A 26,030-nucleotide genomic window follows, 5' to 3' on the forward strand; every position below is an offset into this window, starting at 1 on the left:
ATTCTATGCTTGACCGAAATGACTCTTCTCCTTCTTCCCCCTTCTCTTTATATTCTGTACTTGACTCTTCATTCTATTTTCATCAAACTTCTTATTTCTAAAACTCTCTCTAGTTGTTTGATCCGAATAGTGTGTAATATCTATTCAACTTGATTCTTCTCTTGGTGTGTAATATCCTAGAAGAATTAAGCATCGAAAGTCTAAGGAACATCCACAATCCTTAGAAGTTTCACTTCACCCCCATCGTTCAGATCATTCACCAAACCAAATCATCACTTCCGCATCACCAATTCAACCACACGAAGAGCATCAAGGGGCAGGACTCATTCATCACGATCAGGAGCCTATCAGTGCCATCTTGGATGTACTCGAGAGTGGGAGTTCTCCAATCCGGTTGATTGACGTATTCGTCGTGATCATTGGGATCGTCGTCGCTTCTTTTGCTCGGTGGGAGTTAATCTGGTTCGCACATTGGGGGATCAAACTCGTCGAATACGTCACTCACGGTTGGGGGTTCGGACTCCATCGAGGCCTGAGTTTGGCTACTCGAGCCCGGATCTATTGAGGGAGCTCAAATTTTGTTCACTGTTTGATTTTTCGGTGGAATATCTATGCTTGGTTTCTCGATACTTTCCACTGCAATTATTCGCTTAGCCAAAGGATCTGAAGTGAAAGCTAATGCGGTTAATGCATCTGCGGGAGTGTTTTCTCATCGGGGTATCCGAGTCAGTTCGAATTTTTCAAACTGTTCAACGATGCTGCGCACTACTTTTAAATAGGCCTCCATCCGCGTATCTCTGGTTTCATATTCACAATGGAATTGGGTGGTGACGAGCTGGGAGTTGCTGAAAGCGTTCCCCTCAAATCTTTAGTCTAGACTTCCAATTCAGATTTATTCATTCTCATGACAGAAATCCCTTTGTTAATTACTGGTAGTAGGAATTTTTCAATCCTTGATCAATTCCTCAACTACTCATGTCATTGTAGCACTTGAGGTATCAATCCAAATGGAGAGATTCTAGACACTAGAACTATGAGGATCAATTCTTAATCCAAGTCTAATAAGCAGATGAGTTGGTAACCAAAATTATCTAAAAGCATATAACAAAACAAGCAAGAACAAACAGTAATTAAGAATTAAAAAAGCAAGAGAAACTAAACAAACACTCAAATTCAAATAAAAAGAAAGCTAAACCTCTAGATGTGATCATTGATTAGGGTGCTTTAAATGTGAATTCATGATGCTAAGCAAACAATGCAACACTTGCAAATCTTTAGTCTAGACTTCCAATTCAGATTAATTCATTCTCATGACAGAAATCCCTTTGTTAATTACCAATTCAAGACTAATTCCCATTAGTGAATAAGCAGTTAACAAGCATAAGGTTCCAAGTCTAACATGACCAGACAGCCTCTTTGTGCATCAAAATAAGAGCTAAGAAAGACTGAATCTTATACAGAAAGATAAAGCAAGCATCACATGATCTCAAATTCCAATTAACTTAGAACTCTAATCTAGATTAATCCTCTCATGAAGGCACTAACCTCTACACTAATCCATTTTCAAACCAAATCATCATTTGTGAAATATGAATCAATGAGCATTAAGAAACAGTTCTAATATGCCATTCATGCATTTAACAATCATTCCCATGACATTAATGCATAAACCCTTAGTTAGCTTTCATTCAGGCATTTCATCAAACACTTTTGGTGCATGAAAAACCCAGATTCTAGACCCAAGTGATGTGCAAGGATCTAGCATTAGGATCAGCTAACTAAGGAAAGGAGAAGAGAATCTAAGCTTAAACAATCATTAATCTACATCTAAGCACCCTAATCTACACACCTAGAAGCTTAAAAGATGACTACTCACTAATCATGAAGAACACATCTAATCTTTTGCAAGAGATGATGTTAATCATGATTAGAAGCAGAAATGAGATGATGAGATGATGAGAAACAGACTTAGATTGATTAAATCCTTGAGATCTCTCTTAATCAAAAACGTTTTTACACTAAAAAGGAAAGAAAACTAGAGAGAAACTAAGAGAGAAGATGATGTCCCGGGTTTTTCTCCCAAAAAACTACATACCTAGTGCTAATGGACCGGGTCAGCCCAGGACAAATTTGGTACTGACCCGGCTCAGTTGGGTCAAGTGGAAATCCTGCGGGTCAGTCCAGTATGTCCCAGGTCGCACACCTAAGTCGCAGTAGATGAAGACTTGTCTTGTGAAGCCTAAATCGCCTTGTCTTAGCCGCACGCCTAAGTAGGAGTGTTTTGCGAGTGTTGCTGCGGCTTGGTCTCCTTCCTCTCCAACTCGCAGGGCTAAGGCGGTTTCTGGGGAATGTACAAACTGTGCGGGTTGGTCTCTGTTGCACCTAGGTCGCAGGCTCAAGTCGGAGTGATTTGCGAGTGATCGTGCGGCATAGTTCCAGGCGCGGCTAACTCGCATGCCTAAGTCGCACGATTGTGGACTTAGCATTTCTCTTGCTCTTGAGCTTCAGACCTCTTCCAGTGATAGTTTACCCGCACATATCAACTCGCAGCATCAGCATTCAGGCGTTCATCTTCAGGCCTGCGGGTTAACCAAGTCGCAAGACCATCTCGCAGCATCCAGAGCAGCTTAGACCACTTCGCATTCCGGAGAGTGTAACTCCTATGAGACTTGTCCGAATTGAATGATTTCGGTTGCAGAAGACAGAGGACTCATTTATCTCCAACTTTGGTGAAGGAAGCTTCGGTTCTTGGGAAGTGTAAGGCTTCCTGGAGGGCACATCTTTGCAGTGCATGTACACGACCAGAGAGAGGCGTCTAGACATGTGTCCATTCCGGAGACCGTATCTTTCTGCTCATAGATCCGAATTGAATGCTCTTGGACGTTCTGGAAAGAAGACTCAAAGTTCTCTGGTTCTCATGAAGGACCCGGAAACTAAATCGGCCTGGAAATGCACCGTCCTTCGCATCCTTTAGAACTGATCTGCTCGGTCCGGAATACCTGCGAGACTGGGGTTCCTTCCGACAAGCTTATCTCTCTGCTCACGCGTCCGAATTCCACGATTCCACTTGCTAAGAGACCGTGATACAATGCTCTCCAACTTCTATGAAGCACCCACCGTCTGAATCGGACCGGAAGGCTCCCCGGACAGGCGATCATTCAGGGGTATCGGATTGCTCCGGAATGAGTGCGAGACCTGTTCGTCTTCCGATTACCATATCTTTCAGTTCCGTGGTCCAAATGCCTTGATTCCAACTGTTATGAACTCTTGACTCAATTATCTCAAACTTTTATGAAGACTCCGACAGCTGAATCTGGCGGCAAGAGCTTCCGGTGACGCGATTTCGGAAATGTATCTGCACCCGGGAATTTTGGCCGAGAGACTTGACCGCGGTACGTGTTTTTGGCCGAGAAAGCTACCCGCGGGAAGGATTTTGGCCGAGAATCTTCGGCCATCAGTATATCATTTTGCCGAGAAACCCAAAATTGCTCCTTTTCACCATTTTTGATCATTTCAACTCCATTTCTTCATCTGAATCACATCCTCCACTCCAAATAAACTCCAAAAGCACCTGTTTAACACTCCAAAACATGCAAAACTCTCTTGGACCTAATGCAATCTCCTAAGTCCTAAAACAATGCTTAAACACCTAAAATGCATGCAAATGAGACATGATTTGGACTAGAATATGTACATTAAATGATGCAATTTATGAATATATCAACTCCCCCACACTTATCCTTTGCTTGTCCTCAAGCAAAAAGAACAAATGAGAGAGAGAGGTTGAATGCATTGGGAGTTCATATTTCCTTTGAAAGAGAAAAGTGACAACTAAGAGAATTCAAGTTCATGCTCAATATGCAATGCAAGACCATACTCTGATGTAACAACTCAACAGTAATCTCCACAAGTTCTCTTATTCCTCAACTCTTTGACATTCATTAAGCTCTTTACCAAGTGGATCAAATGATGCAATGTTCAATCAAGCAAAGTTTGGCTAGGGTGAGGTAATGAGACTAAAATGATCTCATCAGCGCCTGAGTGGGTTCAATGCAGCAAGGGGATCTCTCTATGAATGATCAAACTTTGGCAGAATGCTAAAGGTAAAAAACAACCTATGCATACAAGGGCAAGGACTCATCCCACCCCACACTCTACTCAAAGCTTTCTCACTTGCTCAACCTCTCAAGAACCTCACTTTCCACACTCATTTTCCTCTCACTAGGGACTCACTTTTCATTTTCACACTCACGTCTTGGAGTCCAAACTTTACATAGCTCTTTTTCACTTTCTTTTGTAACCTCTAGCCTCTTTTTCTTTCTTTTTAAAACATTTGAGCTCTTGGGCTTCTTTTCTTTTCTTTTCACTTAGAGGCTAGACTTTTTCTTTTCAAAACACTAGAGCTCACTTTCTTGACTCAAAACTCCAAGACTGATTTCTTTTCTTTTTCTCCTAGTTCTCACCATTCTCCTTTTATTTCCACTCATCTCTCCTTTTTCCACTCACCAACAAGTATCCCCCACACTTAGTTCTCACCAAATCTCTCAGCTCCTTGATGATGGAACTTAACACTCAATGAGACTTGCCCTTGTCGCTCTAAACCTAACACTTTCTGCTAAGTTTGATCCAAGGTGGCCTTTCAATCACACAAACATTTGGCTTGAAGGAAGGATGGGTTCAAGGTGAGGAAAACTGATCCAGATGTGGACTCAGCTATTTGAGCTAAGGAAGAGGGTGGTAAAAACAGGATTCTAGCTCAAATATGTATATAGGTATCCACAAGCTTATTCAAACAATGCATCACAAGATAATTTCATGTCAAGTTCAAGGTTTTCACTTATTAGAGTTGAGTTCAATTCAAAATTGCTTCTCAGATTCAAACCATTTCAAGCCTTGCAAGCACAGAAGTCATTTCACAAGCATATTTAATCCAAATTCTCAAAGTGATGTACTCTCAAGGAAAGAACCTATCATTACTCCCATTTGCATATGATGCAACCTATATGAAAATGCAAACTAGACTCAATCCTAAAATGTGAATGCAACTACATGAGCATTTTTTTTTGTGAAAAGTTTTCAGATTTTTCCATTTTTTTGGTTTTTATATGCACTTAGATGAATGCAAAATGAGACTCAAAGTGAAAAGGAAAATAAGAGCAGAATAAACATGATTAGTAAACACAAAACCCCTCCCCCACACTTAAAAACACAGTCCCTTGTGTTATAAAAGCATGAGAAAGAGAAAAAATCAAACATGAAATGCGAAAGATAAAGAAAAATGCTAAATGCTCATTTACAAGTGTTTGGAGTGATACCTGGTGTGGTTCTTGTGCAAAAGGGGAGTGAGTATCTGCACCAGATGAGGCCAGACACCACTGGAGATGGATTTTGCTTGGCCTGAACTCCCTTGCTGCGGCCTGGTCTTGTCTTGATCCTAACCGCACACCTAGGTAGCACTGAGACATTCTCCAAGTTTTTCAGTCCCTAAACACTTCTCTCAGCCCTCTCACATGCTCCATTCCATTCATCACTGAGCTATGTCCTCCAAAAATAACCTGGAATCTGAGACCAACTCACAAAACCCATCAAAAGATACTAAAACATAAAAAGAAATGAGAGAAAAGAATAAAAAGATTATATACAAGGATAAGCTTGGGGTGTCTCCCAAGAGCACTTTGTTTAAAGTCACTGAGTTTGACTTCTTACCCTCGTTTTAGTAAGGGAGAGGAGGAGCTTTGGTGCTCCTGGTCTTGTCCATGAATTCAAGCATGAGGTCCTTGTTCATCAGCTCTTGGACACCATTAGATCCTTTGTCTATGAACTCTGGTGTGAGGATAGCTCTGACTTTGGCAAATGGTCTTGATCTTCCATTGCCTTTAACCTTGTATTCAACAGCTCCACCAACAAACTTCCAAGGAGTGAGAGTTAAGACCTGAGAAGATGACTCAAGAGTGAATGGTCTGGTTCTTGGTGGGTTCTTGTCTTGAGACCCTGAGCCATTGCCTTTGTTGCTGCTGATCTCCTTCTCACTTGGTGTAGGAGATAGAGATTCCAAGCAAGCTTCATCATCACTAAAGAAATCCCCTTCAAACTCAAGATCAGGTCTTATTAGGGATTCTTTCTTTTTCTCAACAGATGCAAGGGGTATAGCTTCTTCTATAGTTCCAATACTCCCCACATACATCATTCCATAGTGTTTCAACTCATCAGAATCATCATATATAACTCCACAAAACCCAGCAAGAGGAGGCTTAAGAGGATAAGATACTTCATCATCTACCTTAGCAAGCACCACTCTTTGAGTATCAAAGTCCATCCTTGCTCCTGTGGTGTTCAGAAATGGAGTTCCAAGCAAAATAGGTAGCTCTTTTGTCTTCTTCATCTTCACAACTACAAAATCTGTTGGAACTGTGCATTCACCAATTTTCAATGGGTAGTCTTCAAGGATTCCATATGGTTTCTTTGAGGATGAATCTCCAAAGGTGATTGACATGGGGTGATGCTTAAGACTCTTGATCCCTAGTCTCTCCACCATGTCTAAAGACATTACACTGATGCTTGATCCAGAATCACACAAAGCATTGTCCACTTTCAAATTTCCAAGAGAGCATGAGATGGAGAACTTTCCTGGGTTGCCTAGCTTGGGAATAGATTTGGGTTTCACCCTTGTTGAGCCAGTGCTAGAGACTCCATCAGATGTCCTTCCTTGAACCATTCTCTGATCCTTTCCTTCAGCAATCTCAGAATCATTCTCTTTCATATCAAAACAAGCTGCCTCCCCACCTTCTTTCTCAATGTCCTCATTGAGATCACAGAACAGGAACTCAAACTCATCTATGATGGCGTCCTCATCATCTTTTGTCAGGCATTTGTCACTTGAGACATTGCCATGGAGAAGGTCCTCAATTTCTTGGACAGCAGCATGATTCTCATCATTTGAGAGGATTGCATTGCAGTATTCTGTTTGATGTGCAATTGATGTCCCTGGTAAAGATCTTTGAGCTTGAGAACTGCAGTGGCCCTTGTTGTTCTCTAGAGTCTTGACTTTGGAAGCCAAGGTTGAAAGTTGAGTTAGAAGATCAGAATAAGTGCAGTCCACCTTGTTGTTAATCTCTGCCATTTTCTTGTTGAAGTCTATGGCACCACTTGCTTGACCTTTGAGGATTTGCTGGAGCAGGTTCTGCACTTCTTGATTCTTATTCTCTGAGTTATGTTGGAGACTTTGTTGTTGGGGAGAGACAAAACCTTGTTGTTGAGTGTTTTGAGGATATAAGTTCTGGTTTGGGGGATTCTTGTAGTAGGTAAAGCCCTTTTGGTAACCTTGGTGGCCACCTACAAAGTTCACCTCAGCTGTGATGTCTTCCCTTTGAAATGTGTCTTGAAACACATGATTCACATCTCTAACAAAGTTGGCTGACTGATGAGAAGCTAAGAGAAGTGTGTCTAGCTTCTCATTGAGAGACTTGATGTCTTTCCTTGTCCTTTCCTCTTCAGCACTCACAGCCCCTCTTGAATTCCTTTCAAAGTCTGATCCATAAAGCTCATCACTCTGAGCTACATTCTCCACTAGGGTCATGGCATCATTGACTTCCTTAGTCATGAAATTACCATTTGAAGCTGTGTCCAAGAGAAGTCTGACCTCTGGTAAAGTACCTCTGTAGAATGTACTTAGCAGCTGACAATCTGAGAATCCATGGTGAGGGCATTGCATGGTATACCCTCTAAATCTTTCCCAAGCCTCACAAAATGATTCATGGTTCTTCTGAATGAAACTTGAGATTTCATTTCTTAACCTTGCTGTTCTTGATGAAGAGAAGAACTTGGTTAGAAATGCTCTTTTGCATTGCTCCCAAGTTGTGACTGATCCTTGAGGTAGAGACTTTTCCCACTGATGAGCTTTGTCTCCTAGAGAAAAAGGAAATAGCCTCAACTTGAAACTGTCCTCACTCACTCCATTCATCTTAGTTAGATCACAAACTCTATCAAAGTTGTCAATGTGATCTAATGGGTCTTCTAATGCCAAGCCATGGAACCTGTTTGATTGCACCATGTTGATCAGGCCAGATTTGATCTCAAAATCGTTTTCAGGTGTTGGGGCTTGAATCCCATGTCTTTGACCCTGAGCATTGGCCTCATCACCAGCTCCCACAACTTGTCTTGGACGTGGAGGCGGTGGCTCTTCTTGATTCTGGTGGTTTCCATTACCACCATGAGCCTGTTGCCCTTGATCCATACCCAACCTCGCAATGTGCTCAGCTCTTTCTCGTTGTCTCCTTGCTTGACTTCTTGTGTTCATACACCTGAAAACAAAGACAGCACTTGAAAGGTAATCAGTAAAACAAAAGAAAATGACTTGATCTCAAGAAGATCCAAAGTCCTAATGCTAGAATGAACTCTCCAATTGGAAACGGCGCCAAATTGGTAGTAGGAATTTTTCAATCCTTGATCAATTCCTCAACTACTCATGTCATTGTAGCACTTGAGGTATCAATCCAAATGGAGAGATTCTAGACACTAGAACTATGAGGATCAATTCTTAATCCAAGTCTAATAAGCAGATGAGTTGGTAACCAAAATTATCTAAAAGCATATAACAAAACAAGCAAGAACAAACAGTAATTAAGAATTAAAAAAGCAAGAGAAACTAAACAAACACTCAAATTCAAATAAAAAGAAAGCTAAACCTCTAGATGTGATCATTGATTAGGGTGCTTTAAATGTGAATTCATGATGCTAAGCAAACAATGCAACACTTGCAAATCTTTAGTCTAGACTTCCAATTCAGATTAATTCATTCTCATGACAGAAATCCCTTTGTTAATTACCAATTCAAGACTAATTCCCATTAGTGAATAAGCAGTTAACAAGCATAAGGTTCCAAGTCTAACATGACCAGACAGCCTCTTTGTGCATCAAAATAAGAGCTAAGAAAGACTGAATCTTATACAGAAAGATAAAGCAAGCATCACATGATCTCAAATTCCAATTAACTTAGAACTCTAATCTAGATTAATCCTCTCATGAAGGCACTAACCTCTACACTAATCCATTTTCAAACCAAATCATCATTTGTGAAATATGAATCAATGAGCATTAAGAAACAGTTCTAATATGCCATTCATGCATTTAACAATCATTCCCATGACATTAATGCATAAACCCTTAGTTAGCTTTCATTCAGGCATTTCATCAAACACTTTTGGTGCATGAAAAACCCAGATTCTAGACCCAAGTGATGTGCAAGGATCTAGCATTAGGATCAGCTAACTAAGGAAAGGAGAAGAGAATCTAAGCTTAAACAATCATTAATCTACATCTAAGCACCCTAATCTACACACCTAGAAGCTTAAAAGATGACTACTCACTAATCATGAAGAACACATCTAATCTTTTGCAAGAGATGATGTTAATCATGATTAGAAGCAGAAATGAGATGATGAGATGATGAGAAACAGACTTAGATTGATTAAATCCTTGAGATCTCTCTTAATCAAAAACGTTTTTACACTAAAAAGGAAAGAAAACTAGAGAGAAACTAAGAGAGAAGATGATGTCCAGGGTTTTTCTCCCAAAAAACTACATACCTAGTGCTAATGGACCGGGTCAGCCCAGGACAAATTTGGTACTGACCCGGCTCAGTTGGGTCAAGTGGAAATCCTGCGGGTCAGTCCAGTATGTCCCAGGTCGCACACCTAAGTCGCAGTAGATGAAGACTTGTCTTGTGAAGCCTAAATCGCCTTGTCTTAGCCGCACGCCTAAGTAGGAGTGTTTTGCGAGTGTTGCTGCGGCTTGGTCTCCTTCCTCTCCAACTCGCAGGGCTAAGGCGGTTTCTGGGGAATGTACAAACTGTGCGGGTTGGTCTCTATTGCACCTAGGTCGCAGGCTCAAGTCGGAGTGATTTGCGAGTGATCGTGCGGCATAGTTCCAGGCGCGGCTAACTCGCATGCCTAAGTCGCACGATTGTGGACTTAGCATTTCTCTTGCTCTTGAGCTTCAGACCTCTTCCAGTGATAGTTTACCCGCACATATCAACTCGCAGCATCAGCATTCAGGCGTTCATCTTCAGGCCTGCGGGTTAACCAAGTCGCAAGACCATCTCGCAGCATCCAGAGCAACTTAGACCACTTCGCATTCCGGAGAGTGTAACTCCTATGAGACTTGTCCGAATTGAATGATTTCGGTTGCAGAAGACAGGGGACTCATTTATCTCCAACTTTAGTGAAGGAAGCTTCGGTTCTTGGGAAGTGTAAGGCTTCTTGGAGGGCACATCTTTGCAGTGCATGTACACGACCAGAGAGAGGCGTCTAGACATGTGTCCATTCCGGAGACCGTATCTTTCGGCTCATAGATCCGAATTGAATGCTCTTGGACGTTCTGGAAAGAAGACTCAAATGTCTCTGGTTCTCATGAAGGACCCGGAAACTAAATCGGCCTGAAAATGCACCGTCCTTCGCATCCTTTAGAACTGATCTGCTCGGTCCGGAATACCTGCGAGACTGGGGTTCCTTCCGACAAGCTTATCTCTCTGCTCACGCGTCCGAATTCCACGATTCTACTTTCTAAGAGACCGTGATGCAATGCTCTCCAACTTCTATGAAGCACCCGCCGTCTGAATCGGACCGGAAGGCTCCCCGGACAGGCGATCATTCAGGGGTATCGGATTGCTCCGGAATGAGTGCGAGACCTGTTCGTCTTCCGATTACCATATCTTTCAGTTCCGTGGTCCAAATGCCTTGATTCCAACTGTTATGAACTCTTGACTCAATTATCTCAAACTTTTATGAAGACTCCGACAGCTGAATCTGCCGGCAAGAGCTTCCGGTGACGCGATTTCGGAAATGTATCTGCACCCGGGAATTTTGGCCGAGAGACTTGACCGCGGTACGTGTTTTTGGCCGAGAAAGCTACCCGCGGGAAGGATTTTGGCCGAGAATCTTCGGCCATCAGTATATCATTTTGCCGAGAAACCCAAAATTGCTCCTTTTCACCATTTTTGATCATTTCAACTCCATTTCTTCATCTGAATCACATCCTCCACTCCAAATAAACTCCAAAAGCACCTGTTTAATACTCCAAAACATGCAAAACTCTCTTGGACCTAATGCAATCTCCTAAGTCCTAAAATAATGCTTAAACACCTAAAATGCATGCAAATGAGACATGATTTGGACTAGAATATGTACATTAAATGATGCAATTTATGAATATATCACAACACCAGATCAACTTGGTCCCTAATGTGGTGCTTCCTAATCGTCCTCATTATCGTATGAGTCCGCAGGAGCATGATGAGTTTGTCTCGACGAGGCTCCGTGTCCACATAGGGGACCATGTTTTGTTTGATGAGATCTCATCTTGTGCTTCCAAAGCTAGTTCGATAACAAAGTTGGCAAGTCCTTGCGCCTTTGCGCTGATTCTAGTTCGGTACTTGATATTGTATTCGCTGAATTCGATGGCCCATTTCGCAAGACGCTGATGGGCTTTCGGGCCTAGGGTTGTTTTTTAACAAGCCCGTTGGTCGTCCAAAAGTTTTAAATTTATAAAACCTTAGTGTCTGCAATCGCACAGATGTACGTTGTAGGACTTAGGGTTTCGATCCACAGGGAGGATGTCTAATCTGCAAGAAACAACAAACAGGGAAGTAACAAACTCATAAACCAATAAAAGATATGGGGTTTTTGGTTAAGATCCTAAACTAAACCTAATCTAATATTCACAAGAGATGCAATGCATGATGAATTGGTAAAAGAACATCTAAAGCATATCGACTCAAACTAGAGATTCTTAAACTCATAGGTGGCGATTTAGACTTCTCCGGTTTACTCTAATTGATGCATGGTGGCATTTCCAACTAGCTTCCGGGCGATTTATCTTCATCTGTTTCTGGGAATCTGCATTGAACTATAATAGACTCATGTATGATTAACCAATTGTCGTTACCTTAATCAACTAATCTCTTAGATCTAGCAATTAACTCTCGCTCTCATGCTAAACTTAAGATCATGCAATGAACACTGAATTCGTCTACTCACATCTTCTCTATAGGTAGCTTTCTACTCCTATAGCGACTATGTTCTTCTAAAGCTACGTACGGATGATCTGATACAGCACTCTCGTGGCTCTGATCGATTCTAGGCTCAGAGAATAGGTCATGAATCTACTCTCATGCTTTACGAATGACTTAGAAAAGATGAGATCTAGAATATGGCTAAGAACAATAGAAATCATAATCGATATATATATTTGTCGATATCTTCAAACAACTTGACTCTCTGGTGCTAATCTACATGATGCAATGAATGATGAAAGACATAAAGAATGCAAAAGAATGAAACAGAGAAGTTAATAAGATAAAAAGGAGGAAGAACATTTGATCTAGGGAAGAATCCCCATCTCCATCGCCTAATCCTAGGAAAACAAGTTTGGTGGCTCAAAATCTCATTACAGGAGCACCCACCCGTTTAGGGCTGCTAAACATGTATTTATAGGTCCTAAGGTCTTCCAGGTTTCATTTGGGCTTCTTTAAAGAGGAATGGCGAAGTGGGCTTTGATGTTGGGCCTTGTGGCTCGTCCTAAGGTCCACCGGGGGTGAGAGTCTTCCAGGGCAGGTAAAACATGCTTTTGCCGCGGGTGAGAGTCTTCCGGGACTGGTAAACTGGGTCAACTTCTTCTCCATGTATTTTTTTATTACACCGTTAGATCTTTGTGATGTAAAGTGCTATGGAAAGCTGCTCAAATTTGGAGACGGTCTGAACTTCTGACGGTCTGACTCTAGGCTAAAAATGTGGATTTCTTCCATTTTGCCATCATATTCCCTAAGTTTCTTGAAAAGAGCCTTGAAACTACAAATACATGGAAATCATAGTAAAAGTTCCTAAAAATAAGTAAAACCTTTGAAAAAGCATTTATAATCAATGGTGAAAAGTGGTCAAAATCAGGTGTTATCAACTCCCCCAGACTTAAGACTTTGTTTGTCCTCAAACAAAAAAAGATCTAATCTGGAAAAATATCATTCAACAAAAATGAAAGGGAACTAAAAATTATCAGCAACCATACTTCTTGACCTTAATTATGGACAATGCATCAATCAGATCAAGTCTTGAAAATTCTCACCAAAATACAAACATAACTAGTCCGTTAATCCGTCATGCGAAAATTCACACTTAGAACTAACTTCCAGTCAAGTAGCTCTTAACATTCATTAAATGTTTCAGTGGTTCTCATCAAAAGGACATTAAACAAGGCATTCAAGATTAGGTATCAAAAATGGTTTTTAATGGCAAGGCTGATGTGTTTAGGGTTACCTTTTTCTAGAGAGACAGGATATTATAAAAAACAGCAAGAGAGGATGGAACTGATAAATGCCCCCACAGTTTCAGTCACATTCTTCTTGCTTTAAGATTTCTGATCTCCTTTCTTCAGGTTCTCCTTATATTTCCCCCAGACTTAGATTTTTGTCCAGGTTGTGAATCCATAACTCCTTAAGTGAATACCTATTGCCTTGGCTCAAGTGATTTCGTCCAAGTAAAATGAGCTAGTATATCCTGGCAGAGAAGATCTTCATGAATAGAAGTCCTCTGGTGGGATTTAGTAGTGTAAGTACTCTAGCTACCGCCTAGTCTAGTACTAAACCTTGAAAGACCTTTTATCAGTGATTGGTGTAGAAGCAAACAGGTTGGTTATCATCATCGATTTTGTCATTATTCCCTCAAAATGTATTTGACTTTTGAAAACACTTTTTGAAACTCAAAAGACTTTGAAAAGGTTTAAGAAAATAAAAAAAATTGAAAAATTTTAAAGAAAATGCAGAATGCAATGGCTCATGCAAGAAAAGGTGGTTAGAAAAGGATGAAATCCTCCCCCACACTTAAATCACACTGTCCCCAGTGTGGAATAAATCAGGCAAGGATGAGAAATAGAGTGTGTGAAAGATTTAAAAAGTTTAAGGAAAAGAAAACTTACCTGGCGGTGGTGATGGATTGTGAGGTGGTTATGCTGGTGATGCTTGATCAAACTTGGATGCTAGGGATGCAAAACTGATTTGAACAAGGTGGTGGTGCTGGTGGCCAAGGATAAAATGGATGTGACCAAGGATGGATGGAAGTGGCCAAGGGTGGATGGGAGTGGCCAAGGGTGGATGGGAGTGGCCAAGGTGGCCGGCTGTGCTGGCCGCGTATGAAGACATCCCGGCCGCGGTAGGAAGCCTGCCGGCCGCATTTGAGGACGACGCGGCTGCGGTAAAACTTATGCTGGCCGCGGCCGAACCTCCTTTGGCCGGGGTCAGCTCCTTTTCTTCTTTTTTTTTTTAATAGCATACTAAGGCCTGTCTAAAATAAGAAAAACAAAACTTTTAATAGAAAAAGAAAGCTTAAACAAAAACAAATAAGTACCTAAAATGGGTTCCCTCCCATCAAACGCTTTGGTTTATAGTCCTTAGTTAGACTTTGCAAAGAAAAAGAGTTAGTTCAAATAGGATCTTGTCCTAAGACAAGTACTTTTCGAGATCCTCATGTTCTTTCTTGCAGGTTCTTCATCACTCCCGAGTTCTTCTGGTTCAAATGTCTGGGCTATTCGCTATCCTCTTTTGCTCTTAAGTGGTGTAGCTTCATAGAAGATGTCCTTGTCGATATTGGCAAAGGAAACTCGCCTGTTGGGACAATCCATGTGATATGTCTATATTTTACATCATTTAGATTGCATTATAGAGTCCTCATCATGTGTTTTCTCATGTAAATTGAGTCTTTAGGCGTTAAAATAGGACTTAGGGCTTGCATTAGCTCCCAAAGAGTTTTGCATGTTTTGAAGTCTTTATCAGGAGCTTTGGAGACCAATTGGAGCCTAAGAGGAGGAACAGAAAAGAAAACGGTGAAGAAAAGGGTCAAAAATGGTGAAAACCGCTTGGAGGAATTTCTCGGTCAAATCTCGTACCGGCTGGTCGGAAACCTCGGCCAAAATGTTTACCGGACGCTCATTACCGGCCAAAAACCTTACCGATCGGCCAGAATCGAGTATCGAGTGCAAAAATACCACGGGACAAGTTTTTGACCGAGGCAAGAATTTTTACGACCAAAAAGCTTACCGCGGTACACAGCCCTCGGCCATTTTTCTTACCGCGGGAAGGTTTTTACGACCAAAAGTTGTCATTGCCCGCGCAATTCAGAGATCAGCAATCCGGTGAACCTTCCGGTCCGAATCAGTTGGCGGGGTCTTCACCAAAGTTGGAGATAATCAAGCAAAGATTCGAGAACAGTTGGAATCATCAAATTCGGACCAGTGGAGAGAAAGATATGGCTTCCGGAGCATTCACCAGCATTGCGCGTACCCGAGAACTGAACGGCGAACTTCAAAGATCATGGTGGACGGAGCCCCTCCAGACCGAACCAGCTTACCCGGTCTTCACCAAAGTTCGAGATCCATGGAAGATCTTCTCAGAGCATTTGGAATCGCTCAATTCGGAGCAAAGGTTTTGAAGATAGGGTCTCCGGAGTTCACATCGGTCTAAAAGTCTATTTTCCGGTGATTTCAATGCGGCGCAAAGATGTTAAATCCAGGAAGCCTTCCACTCCCCAAGCTCCGATGGTTTCTTCACCAAAGTTCGAGCTTATTGAGTCATCTTGACTGTGGAACTGGTCCCAGAGCAATTGGAGTCGTGTGCTGAAAGTTACTGCTTCCGGAAGGTGACATGGTCGATACAAGCCTAAAAGAGTTGCGATACGCGCTAAGTATTTTCACAAGCCTCGGTATCTTTACCTTGGCGTCACTCAAGTCGAGGCTCATATCTTGGAAGTATTCTGGACTAGACCTCGTGCCAAAGCCTTGGCATGGTTAGATCGAGGCATGCATACGTAAGAACTGAAGCTGGAAACGACTAAGTGTTGAAAGTACACCTCGGTGTAATGACCTCGGCGTGCATGCCGGACTTTGTTCTCCCAAGCACCTCGACATCATGACCCCTCGACATTTTATCCCGAGGTCCCTTGTCACGAACCCAGAATCAAGAACAGAATGTCTCAAGAACATACACGTGAGGATAGATCAAAGAGTAGGGTTCATGCATGTTCTGGACGTGTTCTTCACGAGATCTTCATCTGGATCCTGACTCACGTGCACGCCTCGGCATGAAGACCTCGGCTTCACTTTCCGACACACCGTGGCACTCACCCATCAACCCAAGAAGGCGGTTCAGTACCCGGTTTGTTCCGGGCTGACCCGCGACACTTTCCCTTTGCTATAAATACATTTTGAGACTAAAAACCTAGTTATCTTATCTCTTATCTGTTTTTAGCTCTAAGAACTTGCCTCTTTTGTGAAACTTGATTAATCTAATCTGATATCTCGTTTTTTGCATCAGAATCTTGTTCTTTCTTTATTTCTTTTATCATCCAACATCAAACTCCTTATCATGACTAGCTACACGTCTTGCAAAGGACTTAGTGAGCTCGTTATGATCAGTGAGTAGTCGTTTAATCGGCTTTAGATAGGTAGATTAGGGTGCTTTCAAGGTGGATTAATGGGTTTAGGTGTCTAGTCTTGCATGTTTCATTCCTTAACCGACGAGATCTCTAAGCTGGATCCAAGCACATCACTTGAGGTTCAGATCTGAGACATATCTCGCATCAGAAGTGTTTGTAGAAATGTCTGAACCACTCGGTTAAGGGTTTAAGAGTCTTTCATCGCGAGAGTGATAGTTTGTTCTCTTAAATGACGTTTTTGAACCGATTCTTATTGCTGACTGATTCGTGCTTCTCAAAAGGGATTTTGGTATGAAAGAGGATCAGTTTAGACGTTTAATACTTTCATGAGAAGATTAACGTGCCTTGAGTTCAAAGTCAAATGAAATCGCTTGATAAAATGATTCATTAGCCCCTTAGTCTATCTTGGAAGCACCCAAGTCAAATATCCTGTCTAAAGCTTCTGCCTTTATCATTCATTACCATCATCTGAATCACTTGTTTGTTATTTTCATCTTGATTAGTTTAAATCTCTGCTTTTATTTAACTTTATTGCTCATTTGCCTGTTAATCATCGTCACCAAACTTTTATCATCTTGTCTTGACTTAAGTGAACAAATGACATAGGCTAGTGTCTCGTTTACAAGCTTGGTTTGACACCCCTTATACTACTTTGACAAGGGGATTGATAACCCTTCTAAGAGCCTGAAAACTCTTAGTTATCAATTGGCGCCGTTGCCTGGGATCGAACCCGGGTCACCCGCGTGACAGGCGGGAATACTTACCACTATACTACAAATGTCTGGGCTATTCGCTATCCTCTTTTGCTCTTAAGTGGTGTAGCTTCATAGAAGATGTCCTTGTCGATATTGGCAAAGGAAACTCGCCTGTTGGGCCAATCCATGATGGCTCCAGCAGTTGCTAAGAAAGGCCATCCAAGAATAACTGGATAAGAGTCATCTTTGGTCTTCACTATGTATAAATCGACAGGTGCAATGCAATCTCCAATCCTTAGAGGAATATCTCGGGCTATCCCTCTCGGTGTTGCACTTGAATCATCTGCTAAGCTATATTTGTCCTGGTACTTGAGATGTGCTTAATACCAAGTCTAAAAGCAGTTGCTTTGGACATCATGTTAATGCAAGCTCCAGAATCACAAAGAATATTGAGGAATCTTTAACCTCTAATGTCACAAGAGATAAGAAATTGACCTTTGTCTTGAACTTTGTGCAGAGTTCGAACTGGTCTTTCCTGTGGATGATCTGGTGCCTCAAATTCAGAATAAGAATCACAATAGAACTTGGTAGCATCAAACTCAATGATTGAATCTATGTATGGCATTGCAATCTTCTTAGGTGATTCGTCCTCCACTGATAGACAAGACTTTTTAGGGTCTCAGGGCTATCTATCCCCTTGTCAAAGTAGCAGAAAGAGGTTTATCAATCCAGATGTGGTGTTAGACACTAAACTTTGTGATCAGATTCTTAATTCAAGCAAACAAGAGTGGGTTTTGATTATCTAGAGACAACTACAAATTTAAAACAGGATTAAAGACTAATGAAATGATTAAGCAAGAACTAAACAATGACAAATGATGAGAATGTATGAATGATGATGAGAAAGGTCTTAGACATGATAGTGGATTAGGGTGCCTTCAGTGATAAACTAATGAGCTAATGAATCATATGATCAAGCAAACCATTCAACATAAACATCTTTAATTAAGTTAATCCTCTCATGAAGGTATTAACTCCTATGCTAAAACAGTTTCTAACCCAATCATCATCAGTGAAACATGAGTTAACAAGCATTAAGAATCAGTTTAATCTGTCATTTAAGCATATAAACAATCATTCCCATGATGAATAACACTTAAACCTCTACAACCTTGGTTCAGGCATTTCATCAAACACTTTTGGTGCATGAAATGCCCAGAATCTAGACCACATATGATTTGTATGGATCTAGCATAGAGAACAAGTTGTAGAAAATGGAATATGCATGATCTAACCCCTAAGCTCACTAATCTACCACTTAAGCACCCTAATCTACATATCTAAGACCTTAATATGGTATTACTCACTAATCATGATCAACACACTAAATCCTTTGCCAGATGTGTTGTTAATCATGATTGGAAGTGTGATTTGATGATAAGAAATGATGGAACAAGATGAAAAGAAACTTCAAATCGATATTAAACTCTAAGAACAAGGTGTATCAAGTGGTTTTTCACCAAAGAGGAAAAGAAACTAAAAGTAGATAAAAGGTGTTCTCCAAATTAGGTCTAAAAACAATATATAGGAGTCTTGGGCGAACCGGGTCAACCCGGAACAAACCGGGTACTGACCCGGTCTTGGTGGGTGAAGATGGGTTTGCCACGGTCAAGTGTGTTCTTGGTGTGGCCGTGGCAACCTGACCGTGTCAAAGCTTTCTCGTGTGTTCTTGGCTACATTTTGATGCCATGGTCTAACAAGCCTCGTCCAAAACCCATGGCAAGTCATCGTGTCAAACGCCGAAGATGTGTAAAAGTTGCCACGGTCAAGCCCCAGACCGTGGCATTCAGACCGTGTCTAAACCCGCATGCTCGTAAAGTCTTCCCCAGCCAGTTGTTTGTTTGCCACGGTCAAGTCCCAGACCGTGGCATGAAGATCATGCCAATCGCCGAAGGTTTGCAGAAGTTGCCACGGTCAAGTCCTAGACCGTGGCATTCAGGCCGTGTCAATCGCCGAATGCTTGCAAAGTTCATCCCAGCCAAGTGTTTGTTTGCCACGGTCAAGTGTAGACCGTGGCATGAAGATCGTGTCATTCTCTGAGGGTGTGCAAAAGTTGCCACGGCCAAGTGTGGACCGTGGCATTCCATCGCGGCATGTTTAACTTAGTCATTCAGGACTGTCTGGACCACTTCGCATTCCGGAGAGTGTAACTCACGATATACTTGTCCGAATTGAGTGATTCCGGTTGCGGAGGACCGAGGACTCATATATCTCCAACTTTGGTGAAGGTAGCTTCGGTGCTTGGGAAGTGGAAGGCTTCCTGGAGGGCTCATCTTTGCAATGCATTTACACGATCAGAGAGAGCCGTCTATACATGTTTCCATTCCGGAGACCGTATCTTCCTGCTCATAGCTCCGAATTGAATGATCTCAGATTTTCTCGAAAGAAGACTCAAATGTCTCTGATTCTTATGAAGGCCCCGGAAACTGAATCGGCCTGGAAATGCACCGTCCTTCGCATTCTTCAGAGCTTATCGGCTTGGTCCAAAACAGCAGCGAGACAGGGGTTTCTTCCGACGAGCTTAACTCTCTGCTCACGCGTCCGAATTCCATGATTCCACTTGCTATGAATCCGTGATTCCACTTGCTATAAAAGGCAACCTGTGCATACAAAGGCAAAGACTCATCCCACCCCACACTCTACTAAAAATTTCCTCACTTGCTTACTTTCCACACTCATTCTTCTCTCACTAGGGGACTTTCTTTTCTTTTTCATACACAAGTCCTGGAGTTCAAACTTTCCATGGCTCTTTTTCACTTTCTTATGTTACCTCCAACCTCTTTTTTCTTTCTTTTTAAAACATTTGAGCTCTTTGGCTTCTTTTCTTTTCACTTAGAGTCTAGAATCATTCTTTTCAAAACACTAGAGCTCACTTTCTTTGACTCAAAACTCCAAGACTGATTTCTTTTCTTTTTCTATCCCCTAGTTCTCACCATTCTCCTTTTATTTCCACTCATCTCTCCTTTTTCCACTCACCAACATGTATTCCCCCACACTTAGTTCTTGCCAAATCTCTCAGCTCCTTGATGATGGAACTTAGCACTCAATGAGACTTGCCCTTGTCGCCCTAAACCTAACACTTTCTGCTATGTTTGGCCCAAGGTGGCCTCTCAATCACACACAAACAATTGGCTTGAAAGAAGGATGGGTTCAGGGTGAGGAAAACTGATCTATTATGCAGATTCAGCTATTTGAGCTAAGGAAGAGGATGGTAAAAACAGAATTCTAGCTCAAATATGTATATTGGTATCCACAAGTTTGTTCAAACAATGCACCAAATGATAATTTCAAGTCAAGTTCAGGGTTTTCACTTAATTAGAGTTGAGTTTAATTCAAACTTGCTTCTCAGATTCAGATCATTTCAGACTTTGCAAGCACAGAAAAAGATTCACAAGCATATTCAGTTCAAGTTCTCAAAGCGATGTACTCTCTAGAAAACCTATCATTACTCCCTGCAAGATGCAACCTACATGCATATGCAATCTAGACTCAATCCTAAAAATGAGAATGCAACTACATGATCATTTTTTTTTGAAAATTTTTCAGATTTTTCCATTTTTTTGGTTTTTATATGCATTTAGATGAGACTACATGAATATGCAACTAGAATGTGACTCAAGACTCAAAGTGTAAAATAAGAAAAGAGAAAATATGAATAGTAAAGGATGAAACTCCTCCCCCACACTTAAATATTTAGGACTCTGTACTTCTTGTTTCTAGTCGAACAACGCCCCCTTGTCATTATCATGCCAATTTGGAACAGAATATGACTTCTACATGCATATATACAGAGTTTTGACTGTTTACCTCAATCACTGAGGTCTGATCCCAGGTAGTGGGATGGGTTGGAGGTGGAACATGATGGATTCGAGTATCTAGGTGGGCTGCTCTCAGGTGAGTCTGGTTGGAACGCTGTGGCCGGGTTCACCCAATCTTCTTTTCCTGATGGTAGCAAAAGGTCATGAGCAGCTGAGCTTTCTCCCACCTCTTCTCTTGTATCTCGTTTGGGTGAGGTGGCTGGAGCTGTGAGCTTTTTAACCTTCTTCTTAAGCTGCCTAACACAGTCAACTAGCTTGGTGATGGTTTTGTCTTGCCATTTGCACCATTTCTGAAGGGTGTTAACTCTGGAATACAGCTTCCTTGTGTGATAGTCAGGCTCACCCCAAAAGTAAGGATCAAAGTGATACCTCCCTGCTCCCATCCTTCTTTCAAAATCTCTTGGCTCCTCGTTCTCACAACCAGCGGTCCTAGTTGTGTCCTCCTCTTCAACAGGCTCTTTACCCTTAGAACTAGCGGTTCTCTTGCATTTGGGAATTGGAGGATGAATGGCTGGGTTGTAGAGCTGATCTTTTAGGACAATAAAGGAGACATTGTGCCTTTCTGTGAGAGTGGTGATGGCTGGGTGTGGTAACAGAACATGAACCTTTTCATTTTGCAAGAGCTTGAAGGTGTACAAGAAGTTTTCACCATTGCTTTCTTTTAAAAACCCAACCTTGGTGAGGGTAGCTTCATCAATCAAATCAGGCCTGACCTCAACATCATCAAAGACAAAACCTCTTGCTTTCAGAATCTTCGTCACTAGCCATCCATTGTGCAACTTAGTGAGCTTCTTTCTTTTACCCTCACTCCAAGCAATGTCCTTGTAAATCAGCATTTGGCGTGCCAAGAATGCACCACTAGATGGGATGTAATGTGGGAGGTGAAACTCTGTCTTGCTATTCAAGTGAATGATGAGAGGATGAAGACCCATACCCAATAGCTCCATGTCAGCTAGATGCAACACTCCATCATTGTGCTTGGTAAAGAACATTTGGCAAAGCACCTTGTGAGCATAGCGGATTGCTGGGTTTCTTATCCATGAACTCTTGCATCTTCCTCCTCTGAAGCTCCCAAAAGCAATTGTATCCCACAAGTCAGTAATCATGTGATCAGGGTATGTGAACTTCACTGTCTGTTCTTGTGCAGGTCTTGGAAAAGCAAAGATCTCATCTAGTTCCTTGAAGCTTACATGGTATTGTGTACCATCTATTGTGAACTCTATGTGCCCAAGACCATTGCCCTCATTGATTCTTTCATCTCTTGGGCCATATCTACAAACTTGAAGGGATGCAAGAAACTCTTGTGTAACACCATCATGAGCCACATCTCCCTTCTCAAAGAATCCATCAAACCCCATGTTGTTGAAAATGAGCTGAACCTTGATAACACCGTATTTTGACCACTTTTCTGGATTATAAATGTATCTTATGCAGGTGTTTTAAATCTGTTTTCAATGTTTTTAAAGTGTTTTCAATTTTTTAGAGTTTCAAAATACTTTACAGGAAACTTGGGCAAAAGATATGCAATTTGGAACAAATGAGCAATTTTGGATAAATGCAGACCGTCAGAAGTATGACAAGCGATGAAGACTTTCTCACCGTCTGATCACCCCCAAAATTTGAGACAACATAGAGGATCCAACCAGCTTTCTAATGCACTTGGTTTGGAGACAATCCAACGGTTAGATCTTCAGATATTCTCGATGCAAGAATGACAGAAAATGCAGTTCCGGAAGAGAGCATGAGCCGGGACCGCGGCCAACACCCATTTTCCCGCGGGTAGAGCCACCGCGACCGCGGACTTTGGTCGTTCACTTTCTCGACGACTTAATTAAGGCCCAGATCAATTCCTTTCGTTATTTTTGAAACCCTAAGTGTCCAGAACCACCCCAGAAGCTATAAATACCCCCTTTAGGTCATTCCTAAAGGTGGAGAGACGACATAAGATAAAAATAGAGAGAGAATTCGTGTGGGTGCCTCACAAACACTAGAGAGGCCGCCGCTTGAAGGAGGAGCCGCCTCTGGAGGAAGACATCGCGCCTCCATCTGCTTCTCCGTTCTTCGTTCTTCTTCCTTCTTTTCTTTAATTTCCTGCAACTTTCAATACTCTGTGATGATTGTTTACAATATGTTTGAGTAGTTACCCAGTTGGGTTTAAAGGGATTGTTCAAAGGGAATTTCATGTGTCTTTGCTTATGAATCGATAGATTTAGGATTTATAATCTTCTAGATGTTCTTCGTTTGCCTTTAATCTTACTGCGTGATTCTTTGCTGGCCACTTAGAAGTTGATCTGATATGATATGTTGCGAAAGCTTTCATTGATTGTCTGAACTAGGGTGAAACGAGCAATTCTTCTATAGGAGTGGAAACCTACCTGTAGTTGAATTGTGAATATTGATGAGTCTTGTTCTGCTATTGCATCTTCTCCCTTCCAGAATCAGAGTGGAAACCTACTGATTAGGGTTGCGAGAGATAATTGTTTAGTGCTGCGAAAGTAGGCTATTCATACTTCCGTGCCTCGAGTTCTAGAACATACGTAGTTGATTACCTTTATCACTTGTTTAAAATCGACATAGCTCAGTCCATGTACCCCTGCGAAACCCTTTGAGCCCCAACGTTTGTCTTTCATTGCTTACAACCTTAGATTTCCATTCTGCTTTTATTCGCTATTTACTTGCTTTCATTCGCTCTTGTTTATTCGATTTTTACTTGCTTTACTTGCTTTAGTTTTCTTTCAATTGCTTTTCACTTGCTTTCTAGTTTAGATTTAGTGACAACCAAAACCCAAAACCAAAACACAAACTGTTTAGTTCTAATCTGATTTAAGCGTTGCAGTGAATTTGTACTAAAACAACTAAGTCTCTGTGGATCGATACCCTAAGTACTACAGCGCACTTCTGTGCACTTGCAGACATTTAGGGGTTATAAATTTAAAACCTGAAGCTTAGTAAAACAAAAAACAACAAACCCCGCGTTTACACTCGCATCAAGTTTTTGGCGCCGTTGCCGGGGACTTAAAATTTGTTTCGTTGCGAATCCCAGCTTAAATCCATTAGAACACTTGTTTATTTTTAATTTTTCCTTTGAATTTTTCAGGTTTCTCTGAGATGAGAGACCGGGAACATGTTCCTGGAACTCTTGGTGATCCACCAAATCGTGTGGATGGTGATCCAATCGACGATGATGACCTCACTGATGATGAGTTTGAAGAACCGATTTATGATGACAATGAGCTAATCGGATCGGTCAAACACAAAGATGATGATGAACTGATTGGAAGTTTCGATTCACTCGAAAAATTCATGGGAGATCGAAGAGCTATTCAACCAGCCTTACCTGAGGATGGCAAAACCGAAATTAAGGTACCCCATATCCATTTAGTTCAACAAAATCAATTCTCTGGTTATTCATTCGAAAACCCGATAGACCATATCGAGACGTTCGAAGAATTATGTGCAACCATTACAGCAAATGGGGATTACCACAAGTGTAGTCTTTTCCCATTCTCTCTTAGAGATAAGGCCAGCAAATGGCTAAAATCTCTGCCACCTGCTTCACTAAAAACGTGGGCAGCGTGTAAAACTGCTTTCCTAAATCGTTTTTACACTAGAAATCTTGCAAATCTCTTAAGAAAGAAGATAAGAACTTTTAAACAAAAAGAAGATGAAGATCTTTTAGATACTTGGGAAAGATTTAGGGAATACCAAAGAGATTGTCCACACCATGGATATGCCGAGGAATACCTGCTAGGTATCTTCTATCGCGGTATAACTCCAGAGTTACGACACTCTTTCGACATAGCAAGTAATGGAAATTTCACAACTATAGCTGTAGAAGATGCTCACGTTTTCATTAAAAATTTAGGAAACAGCATCCGAAATCAAGTAACCTTTGGTACTTCTGCACTTCCTGAGAAAAAAGAAGAGATTTCAGAAGTTATAAAGTGTCTCCGTCACATAATGAGTCATCTTGGATTGCAACAACCAAATAAGGTACACAATACGTGTAACTTTGATGGCTGGGACAACCCAATGGATTCTTATGATCAAGGGATGGTGAACACTGCAGAAGTCTATCAAATTCAAGATTTTCCATTCGTTTCTGATCACCGCGGGTCCATTCAATCGGACCACGGCCAAGCAAGCTTTCACCGCGGTCGTGCTGGTTCTGACCGCGGCCAAGACATGATTCACCACGGTCGTGAGCCACCTGACCGCGGGAAAACGTCTTCTGAGCTTGCCTGGACACCACCTCCTGAACCAATCTTGGGTATTCAATCTAATCCTATTCCATATCCTAGTTTTCCCTCTTATGAAGCTGAAAACCTAAACAAAAGAATTCTAGAGCTTGAAAAATCTAGGTCTAAAGAGATTAGTGATCTTAGATCTGAACTAAAAGAGATGCAGAAGGATTTCGATGAAAGATTATCCACCCTCCTTAGCATAATGGCCAAAAATAATTCTTAAAACTTAGGAAAATCTGAAGAGGAGCCAAGTGAAAATTCTTTCGAAAGCTCAAGTGAAGCAGATCCCTCCGATGATGTGAAAGCTATCACACTTAGGAGTGGATTAGCTTACAAAGAGCCTGAATTTCCTAAAGATCCCGAAGATGAGAAAAAGGCTAAGGAAAAGGAGAAAGAAAAAGAAAGAATCACGAATGAAGATGTTGAAAAAGAAGTGGTAGGAGAGAAGGAAGGAGAACAAGTAAGAGAAGATTCATCCCGGGAAATCCTTGGAGAAGACCCGATTCCACCTCCACCAACTCGTGTCTATAAACCTAAGCCTCCATATCCTAGAGCCTTAAGAGCCCCTAAGAAAGAAAAAGAAAAAGCTAAGCTAAAAGAGTTGATTGATCAATTAAATGTGAAATTACCTTTCGTAGAAGCTTGTGCTATGATTCCTGCTTTAAGAAAATACATGAAGGGTATTCTAACAAATTCTTTAACTCTTGAAGAAGGTGTTATGATGATAACCCATGAATGTAG

The 26,030-nt window shown here is 41.4% G+C and overlaps 2 non-coding genes across 2 annotated transcripts; one reads left to right on the forward strand and one right to left on the reverse strand.

Moving 5' to 3' along the window:
- The first annotated feature begins 7,688 nt into the window (after positions 1–7,688).
- On the forward strand, positions 7,689–7,795 carry LOC112085593. The gene has a single exon (XR_002898895.1). It is a non-coding gene; the product is annotated as a small nucleolar RNA R71 (small nucleolar RNA).
- Positions 7,796–24,668: 16,873 nt separating this feature from the next.
- Positions 24,669–24,776, reverse strand: LOC112085830. The gene has a single exon (XR_002899118.1). It is a non-coding gene; the product is annotated as a small nucleolar RNA R71 (small nucleolar RNA).
- Positions 24,777–26,030: the final 1,254 nt, after the last annotated feature.

This window comes from Eutrema salsugineum, unplaced genomic scaffold, assembly GCF_000478725.1.
Source record: "Eutrema salsugineum unplaced genomic scaffold, Eutsalg1_0 scaffold_3, whole genome shotgun sequence".
In the NCBI taxonomy this organism is placed as follows: domain Eukaryota; kingdom Viridiplantae; phylum Streptophyta; class Magnoliopsida; order Brassicales; family Brassicaceae; genus Eutrema; species Eutrema salsugineum.